The sequence below is a fragment of the Hibiscus syriacus genome, unplaced genomic scaffold (assembly GCF_006381635.1).
Source record: "Hibiscus syriacus cultivar Baekdansim isolate YM2019G1 unplaced genomic scaffold, ASM638163v2 tig00111954_pilon, whole genome shotgun sequence".
Taxonomy (NCBI): Eukaryota; Viridiplantae; Streptophyta; class Magnoliopsida; order Malvales; family Malvaceae; genus Hibiscus; species Hibiscus syriacus.
The window spans coordinates 132,863-142,961 of record NW_024063221.1 but is presented as its reverse complement, the minus strand read 5'-3'; positions in this window follow the sequence as shown (position 1 = coordinate 142,961).

The following is a 10,099-nucleotide window of genomic DNA, read 5'->3' as shown; positions in this document are numbered from 1 at the left end:
TCAAGGAATGTATCGGTACACATTCAAGGTGTATCAATACATAGCAAGGAGGTATCGATACACTTTGCACAAAAATGTCAAAATCTGTTTTAAGGGCTTAGAATGCTAAATTAATCAGCTCTAGTGATATTGGCAACTCATATTTCGAAAATTAACAATGTTCAATCAATAAAATCTATCTTAAAATTTTAGATGTCTGGTATCTAAGCACATAATGTCCTTAAGGTATCTAAAGATTCTCTTAATGGCTTTTAGATGTGCTCTTTAGGTCATGATTGAAATCTAGCACATAAGCAAACACTAAACATAATGTATGGTCTACATGCTGCTAGATAAAGCAAAGAGTCAATCATAGACCTATAAAGTTTAACATCTACACATTTACCTCCTTCATCTTTGTCAAGCTTTGTAGATGAGCTCATTGGAGTAGCTTGGGGTTTGACATTTTCCAAGCCAAACTTCTTCAGCATATCCTTGACGTATTTTGCTTGATTGATAAAGATGCCATCTTTTCTTTGCTTGATTTGGAGCCCCAAGAAAAATGAATGCTCCCCCATCATGCTCATCTCAAATTCAATCTGCATTAGCTTAGAAAATTCTTGGCAAAAAGCATCATTAGTAGAACCAAATATTATATCATCAACATAAATTTGAACTACTAATAAATCTTTACCTTTTTGTTTTAAAAACAATGTAGTGTTAACCTTCCCTTTTGAAAAACCTTTTTCTATTAAAAAATTTGACAATCTTTCATACCAAGCTATAAGAGCTTGTTTTAAACCATATAAAGCTTTTGTCAATTTAAAAGCATGATTTGGAAATTTTGAATCTTCAAAACCAGGAGGATGTTCCACATACACTTCTTTTTTTATAAAACAATTTAAAAATGCACTTTCAACATCCATTTGATATAATTTAAATTCATTGAAACATGCAAATGCTAATAACATTCTTATTGCTTCCATCCTAGCTACGGAGCATATGTTTCATCATAGTCTATGTCCTCTTCTTGAGTATAGCCTTGAGCAACAAGTCTAGCCTTGTTTCTCACTATATTACCACTCTTATCTAGTTTGTTCTTAAACACCATTTAGTACCTTACAATAGATTTATTACTAGTCTTTCAACTAATGTACATACTTTACTTCTCTCAAATTGATTTAACTCTTCTTGCATAGCCATAATCCAATTTTCATCATCTAATGCTTCTTGAATATTATTAGGCTCTATGAATGAGATAAAAGCAACATAATTACATATGTTCCTAAGAGTAGATCGAGTAGTTACCCCTTTGGACGGATCACCTAAAATCTCACCATCCTTGACATAGTTGAATTCTCTTGGGTATGAGATTTCCCTTTCTTCAATGTTCAGATTCTTGAAGGCATCTTGAGTTTCCTTATCCTTCACTTATTCCTTTGATGATGGTTCTCCAACGTCATGTCCAACGTTATGTGTATTTACAATACCTACGTCATCATCAACACAATAATCCTTCCTTGAAAGGGGATTATCATCGAAAACAACATGAATAGACTCTTCTACCACTAAAGTTCTTTTATTAAATACCCGATAAGATTTTGAATTTAAGGAATAACCCAGAAAAATTCCTTTATACTTTTAGCATCAAATTTGTCAATATTATCTTTACCGTTGTTTAAAACAAAACATTTACATCAAAATGGATGAAAATAGCTAATGTTAGGCTTTTTATTTTTGAAAATTTCATATGGAGTTTTCTTCAAAATCGGCCTAATCATTACTCTATGTATAATATAACAATGGTATTTGTGGCTTCCGCCCAAAAATATTTTGGCAAATTGTTTTCACAAAGCATGGTTCTAGCCATTTCCTCTAAAGTTCGATTTTTCCTCTCAACAACTCTATTTTGTTGAGGGGCTCTAGGTGCTAAAACATTATGGCTAATTCCATTTGAATTACAAAACTCAGTAAATACAAGATTTTCAAATTCAGTACCATGATCACTCATAACACTAGAAATGAAGTAACCTTTTTCGTTTTGGATTACTTTTGAAAATGTGATGAAATTTTCTAATGCTTCATCTTTAGTAATTAAGAATAGAACCCAAGTATATCTAGAATAGTCATCTACCAATACAAAACAATATTGTTTTCCACCCAAACTAGTAGTCTCAATTGGCTAAAAAGATCTATATGTATCAATTGTAATACTCTACTAGTTGATACATCATTAATGGATTTAAAGGAAACTTTCTTTTGTTTTGCTTTTGAGCATACATCACAGATTTTATCTTTATTAAATTTTAGCTTTGGAAACCCTCTTACTAAATTTCCTTGAATTAGTCTTTGTAAAACACTCATGCTAGTGTGTCCTAGTCTCATATGCCATAACCAACTATCATGTTCATCCTTAGCAACTAGGCATAAGTTAGTCATACTTATTGAATCTAAATGCACCATGTAAATGTTTCCTATTCTATGACCAATAAGCATAATCTGATTAGATGCAATGTCAATGACTTTACAACCATTTGATTCAAATAAGACATTGTATCCTTTATCGCATAATTGACTAATATTCAATAGATTATGCTTTAACCCATTCACATAAATAATATTTCTATTTGTATGGAAGAGGTATTACCTATAGTACCTATACCTTCAATGTAACCTTTTGAGTTTCACCAAAGGTTATCACTCCTTCATTTTTGTCGTTAAGCTTTATAAACCGGCTCTTGTCTCCGGTCATGTGTCTTGAGCATCCACTATCAAGGAACCATGAATTTGAACTTGTATTTTGTGCCTTGCAGCAATGTTCCTTTTCCTACAAACATAGATTAATTTTTTATTTTTGGTACCCAAATTCTTTTGGGTCCATATTCATTAGTCCCTAAAATTCTAGTCCCCTTGGGTATCCATTTATTTAGGATATCATTATCTTTAGTAGTATTGAGTCCTTTAGGGACTCATATACTTCTAACGATTTTACCATTAGAGGTTCTTTAGGACCTCTATGATTGTAGTTTTTAAAACTCTTCCTAATATAGTTAGATTTTGAGCCTTCTCCTTTTTCAAAACGTTTTGGTCCAACTTTATTGAAAGAAGTTTTAAGATCATCAATTTCTTTTTGATGATCATCGTGGACTCTTGAAAGTAAATTATGTAAATCAGAAATTTTCTTTTCAAAATCTTCGATTTTGATTTATAGTTCTTTAACTTTACTTTCAAGATAAATGTTGGTCTTGGATATGAGATTATTTTCATTTTTCAATTTTGAAATATCTTTCTTGTATTTCAAAAATAATTTTTCATAATCCGAAGCCAACCCAGTATATTCCTCTACTCACTCATCATAAGAATAATCTTCTAAATCAAATGAGTTAGAGGTTACCTGAGAGTCTACCCCAATGGCCATCAAGCACAGGTTTACGACTTCTTGTTCCTCTTCATTTGATGATTCATTATCATCTCTCCAAGTAGCCACTTGTGCCTTGTGCTTCTTCTTTGATTGACCCTTCTTCTTTAATTACGGGCAATCGTATTTGACATACCCGAGCTTTTTGCATTCATAACAAATGATAGGGTCCTTCTCCTTTGGTTCATTTTTGAAGCCTTCATTTCTTTTGAATTTACTTCCTCTGTTGGGCTTCATTAATTTTCTGAACCGTTTGGCAAATAATGTCATCTCTTCATCATTGTCGTCATCATCAGAATCACTCTCATCTTTTGTGGATTTGAGAGCAACTCCAACGTTATTCTTTTTCTCCGTCTCCTTCTTTGTCTCATCCTTCTTCTCGAGATCTACCTCATCTTGAATCATTATTTCATGCGTGAGGAGAGAACTAATAAGCTCATTGAGAGTTAAAGACTTTAAGTCTTTAGCTTTGATAATCGTTGCCTTCTTTGATTGCCAAGTTTTTATAAGAGAATAAATTATCTTCCTCACAAGCTTCTTTTTGGAATGATTTCTCCATATGTTTTGAGACCATTAACAATCACAGAAAATCTATCCGTCATAAATTTGATATCTTCTCATGGATTCATCCTGAAATTTTCATAGCTATGAGTAAGAAGACTGATTTTAGATTCTTTTACCTATTTTGTGCCTTCATGAGTGACTTATAGTTTATCTCATATCTCCTTGGCGGTTTATCTTATATCTCCTTGGTGGTTTTACAAGATGAAACTCTCCCGTATTCATCTATCCAAGTGCACAGAAAAGAATATGGATAGCCTTTGAGTTGAGCTGGAACATTCTCGTCTCTTCTTCACTCCACAAATTTGGATCTGTGGATGGTTCAGAATATCCGTTCACCATGATTTTACATGCTCCCATGTCACTAGCTTGAATGAAGTATCTCATCATATTCTTCCAATAAGCATAGTTAGCTCCATTGAAGAAAGGAGCTTGTTGACGGGCTGAGAATCAAGAACAAAGTCGAAGTTTTATGTGGAGACCATTGATGACTTGAATATCGATATAACTCTTCTCGAATCGACTCAAGAGGTGGTAAAACCTTAAATGAGTGTAGCTCTGATACCAATTGTTGAGTTAATCGATCGGATGAATTGGCCAAGATGGGGGTGAATTGGCAATAAAAATGTTGGTGGAAGCTTTTGCAGAAAATTGAAAATATTTGCACAGCGATTTAGAGTGGTTCGACTTTCTCAACAAAGTTTACGTCCACTACCTTAGCTATCCACACTAAGGATTTTCCACAAATTCACTAATTTGTCTTTCTTTTGAGGACATAGAGTAACCTTACAACTCCCTCAAGAATTATACCTCAAATTCTTGAGAACACTCTCTCCCAAAAAAAATTACAAATTCGTAAACTTTACAAAAAAACCTCACAAGGTTGATTGTTTGCACAATTCTAGAACAAGAAAAGAACACTCAAATATGAATACAATTGAGCACTATGTGTGTTCTTGAAAGCAATATGAATATTGAAAGGAATTTGGCTTGGATTGCACAAACTTGATGTTTGAAGCTTTCTCTCTTGATTCTTCTTCAATTCTCGTTTCTTGTTATTCATCAATGGCTTCAGAACTTGTTTAAATACACCTTGGATTGATTATGAACGTTGGGGATCATTGGTGAAGTTAATAGATCCATTGTTGTATGTTTTTAATTTTAAAAAATTGTTGGGAGCTTAGGTGTATCGGTACACCATCAAAGGGTATCGGTACACTAAGTGTAAAATTCAAATATTTCGACCGTTATTTGACCTAGTGTATTGATACACTCTAGGGGTTACATTCGACGTTTCTCGGAGCCAGAGGGGTATCAGTACACTTGGTTGTGTATCGGTACCCTTATTACATTCGAAATTCAGGGGTATCGGTACATCCTATGGGTGTATCGGTACACCCTTAAAATTTATTTTTGGCTCGATTAAGATTCGAAATACTTTGTAAAAATTGTTTCAAAAATATTTTAAGATCAAAACACAATTTTACACTTAAGTAAGGATTAAAATTGGCAATTGATAACCTAGAGTAATATTTTTGATATTCGAATAATTTAATCGAATATAAAATCTCAAATTTCAATAATAATTTAATGGTTATATCGAAACATCAAAATGTTTTCAACATATTGCATTATTATTAAATGTTTTCCTATGTTTCAATCATGTATTTTGGTGAGATTTTGATTTCTATGTTGTAAATTCTTTTGGAACGTGTGACTTTGTTTTTTTCATCAAATCGTTCTCATATGTTTTGAGACTTTATGATTTAAATATAGTACATGAATTAGGATATTAATTGTTATTGATTTTGAATATTGATTATTTTTTAGTTTATTTTTTATGATAAATACTTTTGGTTAAATATTTATTATTTTGAATTTAGTTTATTTTTTTATGATTATGTAGTTATAAATTAAATGTATGCTTAAGGAATTCTTCCGAAACAATCAAAATAACACTATTTATTTAACCTTATTCTGGGTTATTTTGGATATTTTAGTGAAATCAGAAATTTCAGTTTTAATCTTTGATTGTTATAGAAATATTAAATTTGAATACTAATATTTATTTTAAGATGAGTTAATTAAAGTAATAAATCATTAAAGTGGCCTCCGTTATGGAAAATATTTTTTAAAATATAAAGGTTATGTACATGTACCTTAAGATATGTTAGTATTGATCGGTCCAAAGGAATATTATAGTTGACAAAATTGCATGTATAACTTTTGTAATAAGCATGCAATAATTATTCAATTTGATGTGTAAGTAATAAATCGACCCAAAGGAAGATTTTTGCTTACATGTTCTTATTAAGTGTTTCGTTACTTCCTCAGATATCACTTAAGGTAAATATTTTGTCTAAAGATAAAATATTAATAGAGCATCTGATATCTTGAGATAAGGTTTAAGTGTATTTAAATTTATTATTATTTTGGTTATTTTTAATTTAATTAAAGATTAAATTAAGACAAATTGATTGGTTGACAATATTTATATGGTTTTATTTATATTGTTCATGCAATATATGTATATATTTAATTCGATTTTTTTAGTTTTGATTGTTGGTTATTAGAATATATATATATATATATATATTGAAACAAATTAATTCATATTTTGGCTAAGTTTGATATTTTTGTATATTTGTTGAAATAAAATATCACCAAAGTGACATCTTTTGTGTAAACTGATTTATTTAAAATATCAAGATGATTATGTGTTTCTTGTAATTCATGCGTTTATTAATTGATCCTAAGGAAAGTTAATATTTGTCCGGATTTCAAGCGGCACTTGTGTTAATAACATGTGACAATTATAATTTATTTATTTTATGTGAGGATTACATTTGTCCATAGATTAATCTTTTGTTCGACATAGCTTATTGTCAATATTTGATTACTACAAGAACAATACCATTTACCGTTAATATTATTGTCCAAAGATTTGATATTCATGTAGTGTTTGGTGTCTTGTTATGCGAATTAGTCATTATTTTAAATTTATTTGTTTACTTAAGATGTGAGCTTCAATTTTATTTATATTTTGTTATGTATTAAGCTAATTGTTTATTTATTGCTATCTCAATATCTGCTATTATACATTGTATGCTCATGCTTAAGAAAAAATCTCAAGGAATGTGAAAATACACTTACATAAGTATCGGTTATATGAACATAGACTTTGCACTAAGGAAAGAACAATTTTCACTTCTCATGGGGGATAACATCCTTAATTGGTATAAAAGATTTTGAGAGGTGAAATTTGTTCAAATTGCATAATTTTATTGGTCATGAAGCACAACATTTTAGAAGCCTTTAGCGGCACATAATCTCAAAAGATTACTAAGGCTAATGGTTTCTTCGACGAAATTGAGAAATATTTTCCCAAAAATAATAAGGTTTAAATTACATCACTTTTAACTTATTTGATTTCTACTAAGTATAAGGGTCAAGGAAATGCGAGAGGGTACATTATGATATGTTTCATATTGCTTCAAGACTTAAGACACTAAAGATCAAGTTTTTCTAAAGAATTACTTGTTCTTGTGATTTTTAGTATTGCTTCCTAAAGAGTTTATTCAACTCAAAAGGATAAATGAACTCTAAATGAGTTCATTTCTCATTATCTATAAGAGGAAGAAAGGTTGAAACATAAGAAATTTGAAAATATTTATTTGAAAAGTGCATATAAAGATAAGGGCAAAAAAATCATAATGTAATTATTAAGGGTCCAACTGAAAAAAGACAACAACATGTTACAAAGGGATGTTTTCTTTTGAGATATGTTAGGACATATTAGGAGAAATTGAATCATAAAATATTAAGCAACTACTTTAGTTAGTTTGATCGATCTAAGGGTTATAAGTTTTATGATCTCATAATTAAAAATATTTTTAAGGTGGGATCTATAACATTAGTTTTTAGGATGTAGAGTTTGGAGGGAGAATAAGGTTTAAGAATTGCTTTTGAGGGGGAATTGAATCATAACTCTATCCATCACTTTTAATGATATTCATGTGTTCATATATATCGTTAATTAAGAAGTGAATCTAGTACCTCAACAAGATAACATTGAACAACTTTTCATTTAAGATGAGAAATTGTTATGGAAGAACAAACTCAATAACCTCAAAAAACGTATCATTAAGAAGATCCACGGGATGAGAAAAAATACATTTTAGAATATTATGTTTCTACAAGAAACAATGATGAAGATGATTTAATAAACTTTTGTCATGTCATAAAAGTTCTGACTCTCAAAAGTGGATTAATGGCATATAAGAAGAGTATAAATTCTATATAAGAAAGTAAAGTTCAAAACTTTTGTCATTACCTAAAGGTGAAAAACTGATTGGTTGTAAATGAATATTTAAAACCAATATGGATGCAAATGGTGATGTTGACAAGTATAATATATGTCTTGTATCTAAAGGATATATTCAGAAAGAATGCATTACTTTTATAGAGATTTTCTCTTTGGTTTCATTGAAAAACTCTTTAAGGATAATCATGATACTTGTTTCTCATATTTAGTCTTGAGTAACATAAGTTAGATTTTAAAATTGTGTTTCTCAATGGTAACATTGATGAGAAGTTTTATACGGTGCAATTAGAAAATTTTGCATGATGATACAAAATTAATAATAGGTGAATTAGGGAAATTCATTTCTGGGTTTAAGTATGACTCTCGTTAATTGTATAAAAAATTTCATCAAGTCATTATCTCGTTTGGTTTTGAAATGAATTTGATTGAAATTTTATATACTATAAGTTCAGTGGGAGTAAACCAAATGATACCCCTTATTGCTAAAGAAAACAAGTTTAGTTTTGATCAGGGCCCTAAGAATAATTTTAAAACTAAGGAAATATTAAAGGTTCTTTATACTTCAAAAATAAATGAGGAGTTTAATGTATACTCAGGTTTACATACATTCAGATAAATAATATGTTTTTAGGATATTAAGCAAATATTTAAGCAATTTGCGTATGAATCATTGGATTGTAGTCAAATTGATTCATTTAATACATTTAGGAACAAAAATGTTACATGCTCACATGTCAGAAATCTAGTAAGTAAGAGATCATCATGTTTATGGACTTCGACTTATTGGAATGTAGATGCAAAATTTTGTCATATGAACGACTAATTATAGATTGATAAGAAAGGTCACTTGAGTTATTTTGTGATAATTAAGATACATTCCTTTATTCCACATACAAAAGAAACACCTTAAAGTGTAACACCCACAGACCAATGCGGGTGACCCGATCTGATCTGAGGTGTCACATTAGGGCTACCGGAGCGACCCACAGTAAAAATCCCATAAAAAAAATTAAAATCTCTATTAAAACGTGTAAAATCATAAAATAAATTATAATTAAAATACAAGTTCATAAAATCATTCATATACTACAAACAAAATTTAAACTCATACACATTTAAGAGTCAGATATAAAAACAGAATACGATCTACATACCACCTAATAACATGCACCGTACTCTGCTAGAATGCCGATGGAACTCCAATATTGATGTCGATGACTGCACTGGATTAATTCTTTTAACTTGAAATAATGAGTAACAGAGTGAGCTTTGGGAAGCTCAGTAATATAGAACTACCAAGTGATGCTGAAGGACATGCATATAATAGGCAAGTAAAATTTTCCTTATTGATTAAGATATCTACAGATTTTTGTGATGAGTTGAGGTCTCATTGATATTTCAAGTAGTAAAAGACATGAAGCTTACAGTTCAGAGGGAACGTTCTGAGAACCAAGTTCAGGAGATCAGAATAGGGTGTCTAGTGTGTTCCCACATAACCAGTGAACATGTACAGATCTTTTTAAAATAGTAACATTTTAAAATTTATTTTTAAAACCATAGAAAACCCTCCAACCGAACACCAATATGTAGTTCCCCTGAACTGCATCCATAAGGACTTACCCTAGGCCCATTGGGCTTAGGTGCCAATCTAAAGGAACACCTTGGGTCCATAAGGTCTTACCCCAACCGAAACGTAGGTTCCCACCTGAGGGGAGTGCTCTCAGGTCCACAAGGACTTACCTAAAGCACGTAGCAGATGTGCCACCCTAAGGGAGTACCTTAGGGTCAATAAGGTCTTACCGCTAAGCCTAGGAGCC